The sequence below is a fragment of the Triticum dicoccoides genome, chromosome 6B (assembly GCF_002162155.2).
Source record: "Triticum dicoccoides isolate Atlit2015 ecotype Zavitan chromosome 6B, WEW_v2.0, whole genome shotgun sequence".
NCBI lineage: Eukaryota > Viridiplantae > Streptophyta > Magnoliopsida > Poales > Poaceae > Triticum > Triticum dicoccoides.
In genome coordinates this window covers 650728934-650733858 of record NC_041391.1, presented here as the reverse complement: position 1 = coordinate 650733858, position 4925 = coordinate 650728934, and the positions used below count along the sequence as shown (strand labels likewise).

Below are 4925 nucleotides of genomic sequence, written 5' to 3'. Positions count from 1 at the left end.
TTTCCGATGATATATTTTTTATTACATATAATTCATATTGTGTTGACCAAAATTATAAGTCAAAACTTGACACAGCAAAAGGAAGTGATCTTGTACACTAAAATGAAGGGAGTAACTTTTTTGACAACGGATGCATTTTATTGAATCGAAATGAAGCATCAAGTAAATACAAACACAGTAAGTACACATCTGGCCTTTGCAAAGTTTGGATGCACGTAGCCAACACGAACGCCCACACATAGAACTAAACACGCCGGCAAATAGTAAAGTTATCAGATAAAAGCTATGCCTTAGCAAGGGGAAAAAACTTGAAGCGATCAATAAACTACAACAACGACCATATCTGCACCAACCATGTTTCAACACTACAATGATGACGAGGTTTCGCAACAATAGCGTCATCAGGAAGGGAACGATGCTCAAGCACCTCCATCACCGGATCCAACCACCAAATGTCAGATTCTAAGTTTTCACCCTGAAGAACAAGTCTGAGCCTATCCAAGCAATGCTTTCAACAAGGTCACGTCACAAAATATCATCATTATCAGGTATAACCAAATCGGTCAGACCCAAGATTTTCACTCCAAAACTCGAGACCAGGTACTTGAGAAGCGCCACTAAATAAAGTTTCTCGCCACCACTTTTCCATGATCCCAGCAGCTATAAGCATAGCACAGTCTTGATGTGCTGGCGCCACCACTACCGCCGCTCAACCATATTCTCTGCGTCAAATAGTGGTCCCTAGCTTTCATCTCACTATTGAATGCAAAGGAGCTTTCCAGTTGCATCCCATGACCTTGCTAGTATGATCGGCGGGCAACAACCATCAGATCTGAAGAGGAACCCTCAAAAACAGCCTTCAGTGGCCACGCAATTCGCCGCTCGACCAGGCTGCTAGTGGTTTTGCGGCTAAGTGCAATATTTTGGTGCCACTGATTTCAAATTGGCGTCACACACTACTATGCTTCTGAAAGGTTGCAACTGTTGATTTTAGGACGTTGTCATGCGGCTGCGGTCCTTGCAGTTGCAGGGGGTTATTGTACGACCTCTGGTAGCCGGCTGGACGTAGCTCGTGTGGCGGAGGCCGGAGCATATTGGTGGGCTCGAACGGCCATCGCGCGCGAGAGAGAGAGAGAGAGAGAGAGAGAGAGACGGGTAGAAGAAATAGAAGACGAAGGAAGAGATAACTTGCATGTGGGATCCGCATGTCATTTAACAGTCGAGCAAACGGTCAAACAGACGGTTCTTTTAGATGCGAGCCCGACCTATCATAAACCTGTTTATTTTCTTAGCAACAGGCAGTTTGGGGTTTTTGAAACAGATTACGCTGAGTTTGATAGTTCTTAGTCAAAAATAATTTACTGGTAGTTCTTTAGAACCCTAACATGAAAAGTGGTAGTTTTATCTATTCACTCCTTGCCGTTGAGATCGAAAATAATAATAATGAAGCTTGTGCTCCGATGAAAAGTACACGTGTGGAGCAACGTCCGACACGGGCCTATAGCTAGCAGCATGATCATTTAGGCTACTCATAGTGGAGAGTATCATATAATAGTATCATGCATATGATACTAGTGTATCATACAACTTTCATAGTGCATAGTATCATATATTAGTATCATAGACACTACTAGGGAAAAGGCTAGCAGCAGCGCGGGTTTTTGGTGTATCAGCAGCGCGGGGACCGGCGCTACTAATAAGGCGCTACAACTAATAGTTAGTAGTAGCGTGGGAGAAACCCGCGCTACTACTAACTTTGTTAGTAGCAGCGTGTGCCACCCACGCTACTGCTATTACAGACTCGCGCTACTACTAATGAAGTAGTAGTAGCGTGCCTACAATACCAGCGCTACTAGTATCCTAAATACTAGTAGGGCACTTTTTTCCCAGCACTACTAGTAGCAAATTAGGAATTAAAAAAATAAAAATAGATGCAATATTCATGAATGGAGATCAGAGACACGTCCAATGCAAAATAAATTTCACAGAACCATCTTAACACTTGCAGTGTTCATGGATGCAACATTCAACATCTCAATTCGAAGAGATCACGAGGACACACACAACCATCATCAAAAGGTTGGTACCTTCCCTAGCATTTCACCACCAACCTAACCAGACCACTTCTCTAGATGTATGTACAAAGCGTCGAGGTCCTCCACCTTGAGGAACTCCGGACGGTGGCGTCGAGGTCCTCCACCCCGGGGACCTCCTGCGTCGCAATCACCTGGACGATAATCTCTATGACACGGTCGCGGGGCTTCACGGTGAAGTCTGCCTCCGAGTAGTTGAAGAGCAGGACTCCCATCGGGCCGCAGTAGTCCTCGTCGATCACCCTGCACCCAGTCGAGAAAGTGAAAACTTGTTAGTTTGCGCCCTCGTGTAGATCTAGTAGGGTATTTTCTTCAATTATCTGTCTCTTTTAGTCTATTATGAATCTTCAAAACGAAAAAACACCTACTAAATGCATACCCTAGCTGTACGTGTTCATGCTATCTTCTTGTTTTGGTGCATTCACGAAATACTAGTGTATTTGAGCTATATATGCTTGAAATATTTGACTAGATAGATAACACTGTTGAAGCTTACAAGCAAATACATGGGGCATACAAAGATGAAGAACATGCAGTTCTTCAAGTAAATATGAAGACAAAATGAATGATTTACTTGCTATTCTATTTGACCCCAGTATTTGTCATGCATACAAAATACATATGTGTATTCGACAAAATCTGTAGCTATAAAAAAGACATTGTAAACCTATCTTGGTTGTAAATTACTGTGATGTAAGATGCCACCAAAAAATGTATCTCCATCTTGAAATTTAGATTTTTATTGACACTATACATAGGTCAGACAATAGACTGTAATTCAAGCAAAAAACAGTAGCTTTGCTTAAGAACATGATACTGAGTACTTACAATTTATCATAAAATTTCAGGATCAAGAAGCTGAAGGAAACAAAGGCGAAGTAAGAATGCGAGGATGAGTCATACCTGCAAGATGAAGAGCATGCATCCCTTCATGTAAGCCGAAAATATTCAAGTAAACTAGAAGTGACACATTACTGAAAATTACGGTCCAAAACCACTTTAAATTCAGGCAACCAAAAAGAGAAGGAATGCACATTACTGGGAAAAAATGCACATTAAATTATAGTGCATATTTTCATTCTAAATATTTTCAGTTAAGTAACAATGATTTGGACAGTAGTTTCAGTCTTTTATTAGTCTATCTTACACTGAAATTGTACATTGCAAACACTACCATTACAAAGGGAATTCACTGAAAGTACATAGGGATTTACAGTGTAAGTATGAATATTAGATTGACTAAACTTATTCTTTGCACAAGTGAGAAATCTGAAACCCTTCTTGTACTTGTGCTGCTGCTACTAGTACAACCTAAGCACTAACAACAATTGAGCAAGAAATATAGTGCAGGACGAAACTCCGTTGCCGGCCGACGAGGCTGAGCAGCAGGTGGTGGATGCAAGCGCCGGACGGGGAGAGCAGAGTCACTTAGAGTGAGTGTAGTTGTGTCTTGCTTGACTTGACCGATGAATCACATGTCACTACATATGTACTAGTTGTTCTTGACTTGACCGACCAAAGTCTTAAACTATGATTAGCATCCACTGACCCGGCAAAAAGGAGATTAGCCTCTAATGATGATCATACATATGCTAGTACTTGAAGCAGGCAAAAGTATATGGGAAAGAAACGCATTGGATGCCCTGCTCTGCTCTGCCCTCCCCTCTTGCTGGACCAGATGCATTCATTCATCGACTGGAATCGTTCAATGTGGGTTAGTGAGCACTAAACAAACAATGAGGATTGTAGGTGGGTAGAGGCTGTAGGCTGCCGTGGGGTGTCGGTGAACAGTGAAACAATATGGGCATAAACACAAGCAGCTCGCGGGCACGCGGACCAGACCTCACGTCGTGGATGAAATGAGATGGTACTGCGCTTGCTTCCAGTAACAGCAGGCGGAGGAGGGATATGACGACGGTGCGCGCAGCTTCACTTCGTCCTTGCCCGCCGCTCGGTTCGGTGCCACCTCGCCGTCCTCTATCCTCATACCAAACACATCCATCCATGGCTTCAGGCCCACACCTTGCAGCTTCTCCATGGCCCGCCCCCTTCCTTTAACTGTCTGCACACAACCACGCGAACACACACACGCATCAGATCCGGGGAAGAAGAAGAAGAACCAGAGGAAGAAGAAGATGCTACTTTTGGAGGGGATCCCGTGCTGCTGCACCTCTGCAGGATTCGGGCTACGGTTTCAATCGGCGTTAGAGGTTGGATGCCGCAGCTAGGGATGGAAGGAGGAGTCGTCCCCCTCTGCTGGCGCCTCATAGTGGAGAAGGAGGGAGCTCCTGCCGCGGTGGACCTCTGGTGGTCGCCGCAGCCCGACCACGCTGTGCGCGCGAAAGGAGGCTCCTCCAAAGCGGCCGGCGAGAAGGCGAGCTGGGGGAGGTGGAAGGAGACGCGGGTTAGGGCGCCGGCGTCCCTGTCACCGTTGTTGGGGGGCGGAGGAGGCATCTGCGGTGTTGGCAAGATTGGTTGGGGGAGGGGCGGTGGAGGGGGTGGGGCAAGGGACAGGGGAGATAAGGTTGCGGTGCGGTGCCACTAGCTGTAGCGCGGGCCACGGGTACTTCGCTGCTGCTAAAGTGGGGTATTCCGTCAATTTATAGTAGTAGCGTGGGGATTGCAGACCGCGCCACTACTAGAAAATAGTAGTAGCGCGGTTTTTATACCCCTCGCTACTACTATAAGCTGTCCTGGGGGGATATTTAGTAGTAGCGTGGGAACGGTAGACCCGCGCTACTACTATTTTTTAGTAGTAGCGCACTGTTTTTACCCGCGTTACTACTAAATTGTAGTAGCGCGGTTTCCATTCCCACGCTGCTGCTATTGCTC

General features: G+C 45.5%; 1 long non-coding RNA gene across 1 annotated transcript; it reads right to left on the bottom strand.

The window, feature by feature from the left end:
- Positions 1–1958: 1958 nt before the first annotated feature.
- Positions 1959–4273, bottom strand: LOC119324793. Its single transcript, XR_005157186.1, has 2 exons — positions 2922–4273; positions 1959–2336 (listed from the first exon to the last, which is right to left on the bottom strand). It is a non-coding gene; the product is annotated as an uncharacterized LOC119324793 (long non-coding RNA).
- Between the last annotated feature and the right edge of the window lie 652 nt (positions 4274–4925).